At 46.8% G+C, this 15,162-nt stretch overlaps 1 protein-coding gene across 10 annotated transcripts in view; it reads left to right on the top strand.

Moving 5' to 3' along the window:
• LOC120896787 (potassium voltage-gated channel protein Shab) overlaps positions 1-15,162 on the top strand; it is a 101,189-nt gene that overhangs the window by 2,828 nt on the left and 83,199 nt on the right. For 7 of the 10 annotated variants that reach the window (XM_040301218.1, XM_040301223.1, XM_040301225.1 and 4 more), the window contains exon 2: positions 8,211-8,514. The gene's annotated coding sequence lies outside the window, so the exon portion shown is untranslated. Of the gene's footprint in view, positions 1-7,346; positions 7,359-8,210; positions 8,515-8,805; positions 8,975-15,162 lie in introns of those variants that run through there. The other 3 variants (XM_040301221.1, XM_040301220.1, XM_040301219.1) reach the window with 2 other exon arrangements.

The raw sequence follows: 15,162 nt of genomic DNA on the forward strand, positions 1-15,162 counted from the left end.
CTGCTCCCGTTACTGTATGCTTATTCGCGTCCAGTTTAGTCCAGGTGTTTTTGTCAATCATACATGTTGATACATTTATTGTGTGCCAAACGAGTGAATGATGAAAACTGAATTGACAAAACCAAATTTTCCGAATAATCGGAAAAAGGAATATTTAAGAATTTTGACAAATAGCAGTTAAAAACAAAGGTTGGGGCAGGATTACGGCAACTGTGGTACTTGGTGATCCGCACTCGCTTTTCTATTGCATTGTGTGAGTGGGTAAATTGCCCACCCAAATTTGTCACCCACTTCGCTGCCCGCCCCGTAGCGAGCTGAAGTTCTTTTCCAATCATCGCCCTTTGTCAATAACCTTTTTTTTCGTGATCCTGGCCTGACCAGTTCTCCAAACGCTGGGAGGGGGCCTATGCAAATCGAAATCCCCTTCCCCCCCTACTTAACTGGTCCACCCCACCTGGTGGTCGGCGTCCATTAGCGCAGACACTCTGTGGCTGAATGTGGCTGAACCCGAACTGTTCGGGCAGTCCCACTTGTCCCGATGCCTTGTGCCATCAGCGTGTGACGTCAAACGCGACGGGGAGTGTGCTCACAAACACGAAAGTAGTGTATAGTTGAGTCCGAGCAATAAAGAATGAAAAAAAAAACACGAAACCCCCGTTGGGGATTGCACTCCACGGCTCACAGAAGGGTGCAGTACCGTTGGCTTGTTTGACCAGCAGCATGCGCCGAACCCTAAATTCCTTGTACCGTGTGTACTTCCTGGAAGCAGGAGCTCCCCATCAGCGCTCTGCCTTTGCGACATCCCGGCCTTGGGCCGCGCTGTCTGGGCCGCTTCCCGGGCGGTTTTGTCGTCGTGCAAAGCAAAGAGAGAGTCACAGTATAAGACGAAAATTAAAAAAAAAAACACACACACACACACACACAACTCTTAAGGCGGCCGTCGCCGCCTCACTGCATTGTCGTCGTCAGTGTAAAGCATGTCAGCATGACGTGTACTACCGAGGCGCTCTGCTCGAGCACGGTGTGCTCTTCTAAAGGTGGGAGCAAGCAGAGAGGGGGGGATGCTGCCGCCGGTGGTGCTCAAGCAAAAAACAGCTAAGCAAACAGGGCAAGAAAGCGTTGCGGACAAGACCGCGGGGCTGGGGAAAGCGCCTGTATAAATATCGACCTGGACCTGGGCTATATTTTTCATTCTTCGGTCAACTGTGTGCACACGAAGGGAGATCTCCAGTTTGTCCTCACAAGAAATAAAAAAAAAAGAGCTGCATTCTTTGTGCCAACCGGTCGATTGTGCCAAAATAAAAATTAAAAGCACATCCCCTCGGTGCAAACCGTATCCAAAAACGCTCGCAGCCTGCCCGAGCCGGCTCGAACCGGAGCAACGGCGCGGCGCGTTCCTTGCGTCGAAGGGTTTTGTTTTCCAAAGGAGACAGCGGTTTCCTTTCGGCAAAGGGCAGGGCAGGGGGGCGGGGGAGAGAGAGGGAGACACATCTCTTTAGAACCCCCAAAAACACACACACACACACACGTGCAGTATTGCATGCAGTGCACACGGCGGCGGCGGCGGCGGCGGCGGTGCTGTTTTATTGTTTTTCCCCCAAATTCGAATTGCTGCCTGATTGCTGCCGCGAAACCTGCCTGCGTGGCGACCTACTTTGCATATATCTCGGGCGGGTGCGGGGTTGTTGGCTTTTTGCATAAGAAGAAGGGGGGAGGGGGGGAGGGAATACAATAATTTACATATCGTCAGATTTTGGGGCTGCCCCGTTGTTAAACCTTTGCCAAAGTTGCGCTCGTTGCAAAGTGCAATTGTTTGGCAGGCTATGATGTGTCTCGCATTTGGGGCCGCGCGCCGATGCTTTAGTCGGACGTCGTAGCTTTTTACAGTGCAATCTCTCTCTCTCTCTCTCTCTCTCTCTCTCTCGCTCGTCGCATCACACCTCTCAACTCTTGCTCGAGCAAGATATGTTTCTCGATATGGTAAAAGTTGGCAACTGTCTTGCTAAATCGGTCGGATTGCGAGTGCACACCAATCGGGAGCAGCGACCGGGTGCAAAAAAGACGATTTTTTTTGGGAGGATTTACTATTTACGAACGTACGCACGCACAAATTCATTTTTGCCTTTTTTGGGAATATTGCTTTGTGTTGTGGTTTATTGAGTTTAAAAATTGTGTGCAGTAGTGTACGATAGCGAAGCCTTTTTTTGTTGGTTTTCCAGGAGAATTCTCATTTTTTGCTTGTTACGTTCATCCCCCAAAAGCACCCAAACCCCCGCATGTCCGCAATTCATTCGATCGAAAGTTTACTGCTGATGGCAATAAACTTAATTTTATTTGTGCCCAGCGGTCGGCACTGGCACCCCGTGCCCGCCAGGGACACCGTCGTAAAATAATATTTATGAATTATATTGGTTTTATGACGTTTTACAATGTCTTGAAATAAATTTTTGCTTTATCGCTCCTCTTTTTTTTCTGTGAGTGTGCGTTTTTGTTTTTTGCTGCTGTCGTCGGTATCGTGAGATAACCTACACACGGAAGCATTAGCGATGATGTTGCTGTTTTATCGAGAGAAAAGAGCTAAGGAAGATTACACACTATCTTGATCACTTGGTTATTGGTTAACAAGATAATATCGATATTTTTCAAAAATAAAAAATAAAGTTGGATTGGACAACCTCACCCCAAAACCAGGGAGGCAAATGAAACGTGCAACAATAAAAGCACCGCTTTGTACGGTGTTGCACGATACGCGCTTTTTCATGCGCAAAGTAATTTTACTGCTCCATTCAGCCACACTGCCACCAGGAAAAAGAGAGAGAGAAAGAGAAAGAAAAAAGCACGGAAACAACATAATGATCATTTTCCTTGTTTTCCATCCTCTCTTCACTGTGTGTGTGCACAGTGGGAAACAGTTGGCAAGAGAAGTAACAAGCCCACACACAGCTCCCCATGCTCCAAAAAAACCAAAAAAGGACTCCTCGTCTGGTGAGAAGTTGTGCGTGTAACGTGCGGGCTAGCGTAACGCTGTTCGCTGTTTTATTTGCTCTCGCTCGGCAGTGGGTTTTCCCCCGATGTTGGCTTTTCCTTTGGGGTTTCGTGGCGTTTAGTACGCGATCGAAACTCGTTTATGATAACGCCCTGTAGTAAGAACATTGTCTTGCGGCAGCAGCAGCAGCAGCTATAAAACAAGGAATTCTGCCGGGAATTGAAGAAAAGTTGAAGACTTTGCACTGTCGGAGGGATGCTTGCGAGAGAAAGGTAAGAAGCATTTTATTTGTTTGGGAACGAGACGCTTTCACTTATTTCGCCTAGGATCAATTAAAAGTTGCCTTTTAAATTGATGCGAATGAAGCGAAGAAAGTGACATTTTCATTTGCTGATTTCAAGGCGAGTTCTCATCCTCTTCGATTGTGAAAAAGCTGTGTAGTTTCTACTGTGAAGGAACTACAGATCCATCGTCGAACCTCCAAGAACACGAACGAAGTGTGAAAATTATTCATTACCCACGGCACGGTGACTTGTATTTACGTCAGAGATCGACAACGAACGTGCGTGTGCGTGGGCTCGTTAAATCCACCCCGGTTCGCCGGTTGAGTAGCGAACTTTTCGTAAGCAATCGATAGTAAAAGTGGGGGAAAAAGATCAATGGTGCGGACCCAATAGTATCTAGGTGGCTCGATGTGTTCAATACGACAAACACAGAACAACCTGCCATTTTCAACAAGCGCACACGTCCTTTTCCAAAAAACGCACCGAAATGAACTCCTTGGAATGATTGTAAAAGACCCCAAAAAAAGCAGCGAAAAGCTTAAGGTGTAGAGTGTTGTAATGTATCCCTATGGCATGTGAAAGATCATGTTGAAAGAAAAAAAAGCGCCCCAACCCACCCGTCGATAGCGTAGCATGTCTGGTTAAAGCGGCGAGAGTCAAATTCAAGAAGCGCTCGGAGTTAAGAAAAACCCCCCCCCCCGAAAAGAAAAAGCACAAAGAAAGGAGGGAAGAAAAGGCAAAAAAGCACCAGCTAAGAAAGCTCTTTACCACACGGTGTCGTCTACCATCGTGAGGGCTGAAAATGCACCCCTTTCCCAACGCAACCCAGAAGGGGCGTGTGTCGTAAATATCGAATTTTCTCATTTTCCACCAATCAATCGCACACACGCTCACACGAGGTCGCGAGAGCGTGTGTTGTGTGTGTGTGTGTGTGTGTTGTGGAATTGGTAGAGGGAACGTTATAATACCCCCGTCTGAAGGAAACTCATCGGCAATGAACCATTCGCCCCGTAAATGGTCTGTGCGTGTGTGTGTGTGTTCTTTCTTTCTTTCGGGGTAGCTTTAGCAAAAGAGGAGGTTCGTTTCCCACTATCGAAGCCATTTTGAATGCGATCTTTCGGTTTCGTATCGAAGCCCGCGCTGGAACGGTCCGGATCTGGTTGTTGGGGCCTGCTGCTCCGATGGGGGAGCGAATGGTAATAAAGAGAGAAAAAATGTCCATGGATTACATACAAACACACTCGTCGACACATATGAATCATGGGGAAAGAGGGAGGGTGGGTTTGGAAACGGACGGGTATATCTAGATTCCATTTCGGTGATTAAACCAGTTACAAACCCTATCCCCCCTCGGCACGTGTGTTTGTGTGTGGTCTCTAACAACCTTCCAGTTGCGAAGGGGGTTGCTCCACGTCGCTCCACCGGGAATGGTAAAGTTCAGTGACCGGAAAATCGATTACAGGGGTTTGTAGTGTGTTGCAGTAGTTCAACAACATACATACACCACACGGGATACGATCATGTTGCGAAACTTCGGGGAAAGGGGAAACACCAAACCAAAAGTCACCCCAGGGGGTTTTACTGTTACTGGTGGGCCTGTAGCATTGATGAGGTGTTACGAATGCGAGTACTTGGGGATTACTGACTAGGGTGGCGGGAGTGTGGTAGAGGTCATAAGCTCACGCTTAAATTGAATAAAGATTTCTACACTACATTCTAGGTATGGGTAGAGTCTCCGTGACCGACAATGCAATCAGTGAATGTGTGGGACTGGGGCCTGAGTATTTTGTGACATAAAATGTCAACGAAAGGTAATTATGCTCACAAGTTGTAGGGTTTTGTCGGGGAAGACAAGCTCAGGGAAAAAGACAGTCATTTTGGGGGATCAAATATCCAACCACTGCTGTCGTTCAGTTTTGTTTCTTTTTGGTAGCAGCAATCCCTAATTGAACTTTTAAATCCATTGAGTCTCCACAGACAGTGTTGGCATTAGCTGTTTTGGTTCGAGAATTGTTTGGAGAGCAATGCTACATACCTACTTTATGTCATTGCGCATTGTTAGGATACTAGCATGTCTACTATTTAATATACCAACAATGTTTTCACTTCTTTTCACTTTGGTCCTCCCCCATCCTATTCCCATACAAATGTTTTGCATGTTACGCCCTTGCCAGTAACACGCATTCCAGCTCCATGTCGCTGGAGCAAGGAACGTTAACTTCGGTTCGTTGTGTTGTGTTTTTGTATTCTGGAGCAGGGCTTTGGGATTGGGACACACAAATTGTCCCTGCTGCTCGGTAAAAGGCTTCCCCCGTTTTGCGGTTATAAAAATCGCTCCGTAACTGGGAACCAACCAGGAGAAATTCCAATAATTCCATACCATGCTCCTCGGCAACGGTAGCCGATGAAGGTGTGTTGCACAAATGGTGCCGTGACCAGGATCGTCGCTCTGTAGCTGTTATTGGCAAAAGTTTCTCCATCTTTGAGTGTTGTGGAATTGGGGCGTTTTTTGTTGGAATGGAAGAGCAGGACCTTGTGCTGCTTGTTTCACTCCTTTAGGTCCTAAATCTGCACGTACAGTGCCTGAGCCTAAAAGATTGTATCTTCCGTTTACGCTCGATAGTTTACGACACTACCATACGGAGCTAGCTCGCTATCGCCAAGACGCACCGGATGTGCGGCTAAAGATAAAGAAATTCAACAACAACAACAACAACAACGACAGTGAACAGTGAAATCCCCGAAACGAGATACAACGATGGACCTCGCCAACCGGGTCTTGTCGGTTATGCGGGCAGCAGGTGTCAAACGATGCGTAGGCACCACATAAACTTACGTCACCAGTCGGCTCTGGAGCTTTCTGAGCAGCCGTTCTGATAAAAGCACCGGGGGACCAGCTTGAGTTCACCCGAAACACACCGCTCCTACCACTACGATGGGCGCGAGGAATAATCTGCTTTGCAAATGTAAACCGATACCGAACGACCGGCACTAATTACGGCCCCGGTGGTGGAAGTTTTGGCGTACGGCAGCACTGGCCAGCGCATGGCGAATGGCATGACGGCACAGCACTACACGCACACACATACATGCACACGCTGTGTGATGGTGGTCATGGCTTGTCATGAACCACAGGTCCTGGCAGAGCCCCGTCATGCCCAGTGCCATTACAAGTGTTCGTTCGACTGTGTGTGAGCGACGGAGTGTTGTGTGCAATCGTACCGTAGTGGAAAGGGAAAATTGTAATTTCACGCTCGAACAATTAGCATGCCACTTCCCTATGGTTGGGAGTTTTTTTTTTTGTTGTGGCTATTTCTTCGCAGGACGGCCGGGAAGGTAGATAGATTGGGAGTTTATGGTGTTGTAGCCAACCCAAACCACAAACGAGCTACCGGAATCGATACGCAGCGCGGAAAAGTTTGCCCAAAGATGGACGAAATACTTCCTGAGGAAGGGTTTCGAGGGGTGACATTTGTGTTTCAATGCGGATAATTGTTGCTTGCTCTAAACCAGCAGCGCGAACACACTTGAGTGGGATGATACATTACACAATAGTTTTTCCCTTTCTTTATATAACAATTTCCTTATTAAAGTGAAGCTCTCAAAGTACGCGGGAGAGATCACTTAAACGCTTCGTGTACGTGCTCGTATCTCATAACACAAGGAAATTTGCATTCCGCAGTAACTCATTACGCCTCATCATACTGTTTCTGTCGCTCTGACTGCGTAATGACGTACGCTCATCCTCCTCCCTAACTCCTGCAGTCCCCGTAAATGATGCTTCCCGATACACGCGGCTACTTATTAATATTCATTTTGCACCACAACCCCATCCTATTGGGTTCAATTGACAAAATGTACTCCGTTTACGTCAACACCATCTGGCCCCGGGAAGGCCCACGGGATGGTAGTGCTGGGGTAGCGATTATCACACAAGATGCTTTCATCAATGCACACTATCGGATCGATCATATCGTGGAATAACTCAATTTTGCATGAATAACTATCGGCAACATTCAACCGGCTGCGCTAACATCTCCTTCTTGTATGCTTGCTGTTTCTTTCTTTCTCTACAGAACCTTGGCACGGTAATTGCTAAATCATTAGCATTGGGAACAGGACCCTTCGCTATCCTTCCTGCTTATGCCGAACAATACCACCGAACGCACGTGGCATAGTTGAGTGAAACGTGAGCGGAAAAGTGCCCAGAAAAATGCGAAAAACATGTGCTTGAGAATGAATGAAGACACAACACAACGGGCAACGGGAGACACTCTTATCTTGCCGAATCTGGATTCTCTGTCCATCAAATCTAAAACTATTAAAATATCATCCAATGCGTTCGAATTGAGCCGGCCGGCGGCACAGAATACGCTCGAAAGCTTCGGCGTAACCAAAAAACATCGAAAAAAACAAATCGTGTGCTGGCAAGGGTGCGGTGCTTTCGAACTTATTTTAGCATGATTGGACGCCCCGAAAGAGTGTGAACATTCCGTACCGATTACGGAACTTGAAACGAAGGTGTGGCAAACTATGCTTGGGACGGGCAGCTTCGTCTTGCCTTATTAAGATGTTGTTTTTTGTTTAAGAAAAAAAGCTTGTCAAGCGTGGCTGGTACTGGTTGATGTTGTTAGTCGTCCGTTCGCCTCTCAACCCCGTTTTTATCACCGACGCAACCGTGCAGAGCAAGTGAATTTGGTCCTGACGCCTGGTGCCTGGTGCCAAGTGTCCCCGGGCGGTGTGTTTATGAGTGTGGCGGTGTTAAATTATCCATTAGATAAAGTGATCGAGCACCGCGGCGACATCCCATTTCCCTTTTCACTCAATTGTTTCTGTGCTGTTTTTGTTTTTGTTCTGTTTGCTTCCATTTTGCCACACTCCTACTTTCTCGTACCTCTCGTGTAACGTGTGTGTTTTTCTCTCCGTTTTTTTCCTAAAAGGTGGGGTTACTTTTCGTGTCGTACCCGCAGTGAGCGGCGGCCAGTGTTTGCAGTGTTGCGGCAGCGTTTGATAGGAGATTGATTAAATGGTGGTGCATTAGCATAATACCTTTGTGTGTCTGTGTATGTGTGCGTGCGAAAGTGTGCCTACAAGTGTGTGCGGTTTATAGTGCGGGTTTGTGTGTGTGTGCGCGTGCCTCTCGTGTGATGTGATACAACAAGGAGGCGGCCGAGAGGCAGCACCTTCGAGCACCTCTTCCATGCGGGTGGCCAGTGAAGCGGTGGCCAGTGCGTGCGTGTCTGTGTGAGTGATAATGTAAGGGTTTATCAGGGTGTAAGGAGTGATACAGGGTTTCCCACGATTTATTGGTTGGTTCCCATCAATTTTTGGTGGGTTCCCATATTTTTTTGGTGCGTTCCCACGATTTTTTGGTCGTTTCCCAGAATTTGTTGGTCCAATTGTATTGATATCCAATTGGAAAATACCAATAAAATATGGGAACGAACCAAAAATCTATAGGATACGACCAAAAAATCGTGGGAACGCACCAATAAATCATGGGAACTGACCAATAAATCGTGGGAAACCCTGTAAGTCTGTGTGGCAAAAACCAAAACCGAAAAAGGACGCCACCAATGAAGTGCTGGTAGTAGGGAAGAATAACCGGTCAGCGTCTCAAGGAAGGTGCGTCTTCAGACTGCAACGATTGTGAAGTTCGATTTTTACGGAAAAAAAAACAAAAAGAAAGTTGGCGATATAAAATGTAAGTACATTGTAAAAGGTTTAAATAAATGTATGTATATGCCTTCACACCGCTGGCGCTTCGTCAACGGACAGAGGAAACGAGCTTACATTTGGAAAATTGATGAGAGCAAATCGATCGTTAAATGAGGATGTGCTGATTGCATTATTTAAGCATTAATCGACGGCGGTGACAAATGATTACGGACGGTCCATTCCAGTTGCGTTACGTTTGCCCTTGCTCATGCAATCGTAATATGCCGCTCGATAACAGTTGACTCTTCCCCATCCCATCATTTGCTGCTATCTCTAGGAGGAATGGGTTTTATTTTTAAATTTCACAACGAGATTACTGACCAAATCCTGCTACTCGCCAATGCATTCGTAAGTCGGTTTAACCGAGATTGATTAAATATCGAGGCCACGAGCGACAGTGTGACACTGTCGCGCATTTCGTAATCGTACTGAGGCTAAAGTGTGGACATGTGTGCGAATCGGCGGCAAGGTTGAGGTACAATGTAGCATTTTAAAGCAATGTTTGTCACAGCGGCTCGGCAGCGGGATTGAGAAACACGGACAGGGTAATTGGTAACATTGTGGCCAAATGCAGTTGGAAAATGTCATGTAAATATCCAATGAAATCGTAAGCATTGAACAATGAACGTAAAAGTAAAAGCTACATACTCTTCTCATTCTTCCCTTCCTTCTTTTTTTTTCTTTTTGCAAAAGGTCTATTAGATTAGACCGTAAAACTGCTCCACGGCATCGAAGCCATATTGGCAAATGTGATTAGCAGCATTTGCGACATTGTACACGAACGATTGAAGCTTTTCAGTAGTTAAAGTTAGTTTTTATCTTAGTTTAACTTCAATCTAGAGGAATAATCTGTAGATATAATAGTGCTCGGTAAAGAGTAACAGCGATTGCAGATCGAATCTGATCTCAATCGATTCTTTATTATTCTTTATTACATTATTCTTCTCATACATAAAGTAGAGTAGGCTGGATCCTTGTATATCAACACACGCAGTAAGCAATAACAAATGAGAGTAGTAATACACTGCGAATCTTCTGACACTATAAATATAGCAAGAGGATGCATCAATGTTCCCTTTTCATCAACTTTATTGTTAAAGGTTTGCCCCAAGAACCACGTGCTTCCTTCTTCTTTTTTGGCACATCAACCGTTGTTGGTCAAGGCCTGCCTTTACCGTTAATGGGGTTTGGCTTTCGATGTCTTATAATTCACGTTCAGTTCATCTAAATGAAAGAACTAGTACGTTCGCGATCATCAAAATGAACCGAATTGCCCAAACCTAATTCTTAAGCATCAATTTTGTTTCTTATCTATTGATCTTCTTCCTCTTCTTTCGAAATATTTGGATACTAAACTAAAGACACTAGTATTTACCTTTTGCGTGAACTCTTAAAATGACTTTACATTGTACAGCTCACATAATAACGAGTTAGAGCTTGTAATGCAAATGGTTGTGCGGTGTTTCAGATGAGAATCGAACCTGTCTCTACACGGGACTTGTGACTGGGGAGTATGTGCGTCTATCTATTAAACCATCAAGGCTGTTTTTGGAAACTGAGATACAAACGCGTATAAAAAGTTCATTCAAGCGATTCACTTGATTCCCGTTTTGGCTTCATACAGCTAGCTACACCCAGAATTTTATTTCTTAAATAGACAGAACGCGTTTTTTACGCCTCAAACACACACATACACATACACACACGAGTTCAATGTAGTTCCGTTGCCAGTAGTTTCAGTTACTAGGTCAAAAAGTTGGTCCTATCGCACGAAACAGCATGGGGAGCGGACCGACCGGTAACATAACCATTGCCATACCCAACACGGCCAGGGCACTGGGCGACCACAAAACGATCCCTTTGGGAGTGGAGTGACAATGCCGCTTGCCTTCCCTCCCTACCGCCCTGTGGCATGCAGGGAATGAACTTTAGTCGTCTTCGAGACATGCAGTGCCCGGGTCTCTCCCCATCGGCTGGGATGTTTTATTGGCCACGTTCAGCGGCGGAAGAAACCAGTCTTGCCAGCATCGGCGGCAGCAGCATTACTGCCAGCTGTGGGATTTTACCGAAACAGCACTTGGCAGGAAGAAAGTTTGCGTCGTTCCCCCGAACGACCCGCTTTTTGCACCGGGATATGTACACTGGAATGCAATGGACGACCTTTGAACGTGAAGCATGAGCGCCGGTTTTCCCTCCCCGTGGAGATTTGGCGGCGGGCACATTGGCATGTAATGCAAAAACTAGCAGCAACCCCTTTATCTTTCCCCTGGTGAAGATGCGTTTCGGATGCGTCTTCCCTCCCCCCCCCCTTCCCCCCTCTCTCCCTTGCCTTGGGGTGTAAAATGGGACGAACTCAACCGGGAATGATGTACGACATCCGCATTTGCCCGAAGTTCGGGAAGTTTGCCGTGCCGTGCTTTTGCAGTCGCAGCAGCCGGTTCAAGTGAGGGAAGGGCCGGTTCTGTCAACTACTGATGCAACGCTTAAACGTAATCCTTGGTACGCGCCGCATCGAAAACGGAAAGAATATCACTCAATAGAGTTTCCTGTGCTACTCCTTTTTTTTGCTTTTGCTGCTACTGTTGTTGACGGGGGTTTTATTACAAGAGCCTTGAGAACAAAGAACAGAGAAAGAGGAAGAGCAATGCAAAGCCTCTCGGATCGGATATTACAGCGCACACACACACACAAATGCAGATATTGTGTTTCGGAAATGGCTCGTTGCTGGGTTGGAAATAAATTCCACCAAGGCAGGAAAGGAGCAGGGCCTAGAACTGAGATAAAATGATCGGAGGCAGTGAGGCTTACTTTCTTGGCACCCTTTGAGGCACTGAGCCTTCCTTACGTCAATGCCAGAAAGTAGTCAGGGCCCTGATAGCGTTTGGCAGACCGGGCGACGGTAAATTTCATGACGATATTTCATAATTTTCCAGCCCTTTTGCAGCACAAATGCAAGATGGAGATGAGACAGTGGCTAGCAATAGTCTTTTTTTGTGTGTTGAATCTAAAGAACAACTCTATTTTATATGCTGCGTTATGCTAGCCCTATTTAAAGTGATCATTAAAGCAGGGTAAAATATCATTCCGACATGTTTATCGTAAAGCGCGTTTTTATTTCGCCCATCGTCTGGCTCTCGCGGTACGGTTTGTAGCTATTTACTTATTTTTGTATACTGTGGTGTGTGGTCGCAGCGTTGGCCAACGTCGAGATTAGTGTGCACACACACACAGAGGAAAACAAGAGAAAAAACGACTGCAGATAGTGTTACATCCGTTCCGGTACAGCACAATTTCCGTGCCTCCCGGTTATCCCGGTTCCGCTTCGGTGTGTTGTGCTACATGATCTACACTATAAAAAAAGAAGCTCGCGAAGCGCTTTTCTCACATCCTAAGTCGAGCGAGAGGGGGGGGGGAATAAAGGAAGCAAAAAAAGTGGTTAGTGCCAAAAGAGAGAAAGCCGCCTTAATCCAGCCGGGAAATGAAATTGCTGAATGTGTACTGGTGTATTTAATTCTTGCACCCCCAAAAACCTCCGGCCCAAAACCGGGGACGGGTGTGGTGTGGTCTATTATCTACGACTTGCGGCTGCGGCTGCGGCTGTGCGGCATGAGTGGCCCATTTCAAAAGGCTTAGAGACCGGTTTGGTGGCGAAAATGAAGCCCCATAGTGTGGATAGACAGTGTGCGGATCGCGGGGTCAAAAGCTGCCGGGAGCTTGCCGGAAGAATAAACTTGCCTGCTCGTCGCCCTGTCCGTCGATGCTGATTTTCTCTTTTCATTTTATTCATCTCTCTCTCTCTCTCTCCCTGTTTCTCTCTTGTTGTGTGTTTCAATTGTCCTTTTTTGTCGTTTTCTTGTTTGCCTCGGGTGTAGTGCTCCGGTCGGTACGAGCCCGTACTCGCACGATGAGCCGGACGTACAAGGATGCGCACGAAAATAAAACCAGAAGATAGAGATAATTATCTCCTGTTCCACTACCGCAGTCACCCACACTCGCTCCACATCGCCACCTTCGCCCCTCCACAAAGTCGGCGTAATTTTCACTTTCATGCTGCTTGCAGCTGAACCGAGAACAACTACAAGGCAAGCGTGCCCGCAGAGCGGAAACCTAATCCCCTCGGCCAACGTGGAGATGGTTTGAGTGTGGCCTGGCCCTGCTCCCTGACGATGCAAACAACCCGTCCAATTCTGTCTGTGTGTGAGTGTTTGCTCCCTCAAAAAGCTCTTCCTGGCGAGTCTTTGATGGATCTCTGTTGCCAAGAGCGTCCCACGAAAGCGCAAAAAGAAATCATACATCTCGGCTCGGCTCCATTGCATGGTTCGTAAATTTCTGGGTGCTCTTTTTTCTGTACTCGTTCCCGTTCCGGGTACTACTTGTTCGTGGAAAAGTTTTTGCAAGCATTTGGAGTGGTTGTGCGCCGAGAAGGAAGAATAAAAGTTCTCAAACAATGCTCCATGAACGGGGCAAAGTAGTTTTGGGCCACAGTTCGCGTTTTCGTCTTATTTTTTTTGTGCACATATTCATTAAGCATCTACCCTGCGTCTGGTGGGTGGAAATGAGTTTTTCTTTCTCAGTATTTTTTTTGTTGGAAGTGGGAAGTGGTTATTTTTTAGTAAATGTTAATCATCATCATTGCGGAAGCAAAGATTTGCAGAAACTTGTACGGCGCGCAGCACGCGGACGCAGATGTTGGTGTAGGATAGTGCAGATTGTAGGCGCAAGATTGCAAGTTTTTGGTTCGGTTGAGATTTGAGTACTTCCCCACGGATGTGTTGGCCATGTCTCTGCAGCCATTCCAACTCACCGCTTTATAGCTATTTGTAACGAGTTTGTTAGATACACTAGTTCGCCTTCGCTTCATCTTGCCGACGAGACTACCAAAGAACAAGTAAGTCAGCGGCAAAAAACGGACGACCTCAAATAAGCCGGGATTGCAGGACAATTAGCCCAGTGCCTTAATGCCGCCACCACCCACAGCCGACTGCCGGGAAATGTTTTATGACGGTACGAACGCGCGCGCGCCACCCCGTAAGCCGACTTTATCGTCGGCACAATTAAAGTTACGGCAGAGTGGACTTTGGGCGATGATTTATGAAATTTGTACCGTCGGCTGTACGTGTGTGGGTGGCAAATAAGGGAGTAGACAAAAGCTCTGTGCACACTTCCGGCGAATCGTCGGCCCTCTTCCTGCACGACCGCAGCTGTTGAAGCTTCACCACGAGAAGGATTATCTTCCAAGGGACTCGAACCGGGGCTGTAAGCAAGAGCTACGTGAGCTTTGTGTGTCTCCTGTCGGTGTGTGTGTGTGTGTGTGTGGTTTTTGTCCGCTTTGTAGCTGCCTTTCGACCGCCAAACAACTCCGTTTGGCATTTCGAATCACACCACAGCTGTGACGGGTGGATCGATAGAAACAGGGTGCGGTAATAAATTTTCCGAGATTGCAATCGATGAATATCACTGCCTTTCTCTCCCCTCCCCCTGCACTGTGGCACTCAAGGCCCCCCGTCCCGTCCCCGGTACCGGTCGGTCCTAGTGTATTAAGCGTTCTTATTAATAGCGCAACACCAATCGGAAAGGAAGGTTTCGCCCTGCATTATCTCCGTTGGACTTTATGTGCTCTCGCCATCTTGCTTTCCCACACCCGTTGCCTCCTGTATATGCTAGACGCAAATGATGAAACGCATCGGTGCTGGAGGGTTCAAAGGCGGTACCACTGCGCTAAAAATAGCTCGGAACTCATTCAGACCACTATCAGGTGGGTGGTGCCGTAAAACAGTGAAGGCCAATCGGAAGGCACACTGATAGGTCGGGCACTGCGATTTGAGGAAAGATTGGCATTATTTAGAGGAACATTTCCAACAAGTCTACTTTCACACTTAACATACGGGGACATGGTTGAATTGTTAAACATTAAAATAATTTTGCTTTTGGGCAGTTTTCCGTAGCGTTTAGAAATTACGAAAGTACTGCAAAACTGGTTTTGCATGGAAAAATCAATACTCTCGGCTTCTGCTCCTTCTCCTTCCCACACCGCAACATGCTGCTTGCGTCTTGGTTAGGGCAGAGGACCTTCACTTTAGACCTGAAGGTCGCTAACCGTAAATCAAAGTGTCTTTTTCCCTCTCTCTAGGTGCTCTCAAAATAGCTCTAGTGCCTGGTGGAGCACCTGGTTAC

Source organism: Anopheles arabiensis, chromosome 2 (genome assembly GCF_016920715.1).
Source record: "Anopheles arabiensis isolate DONGOLA chromosome 2, AaraD3, whole genome shotgun sequence".
Taxonomy (NCBI): domain Eukaryota; kingdom Metazoa; phylum Arthropoda; class Insecta; order Diptera; family Culicidae; genus Anopheles; species Anopheles arabiensis.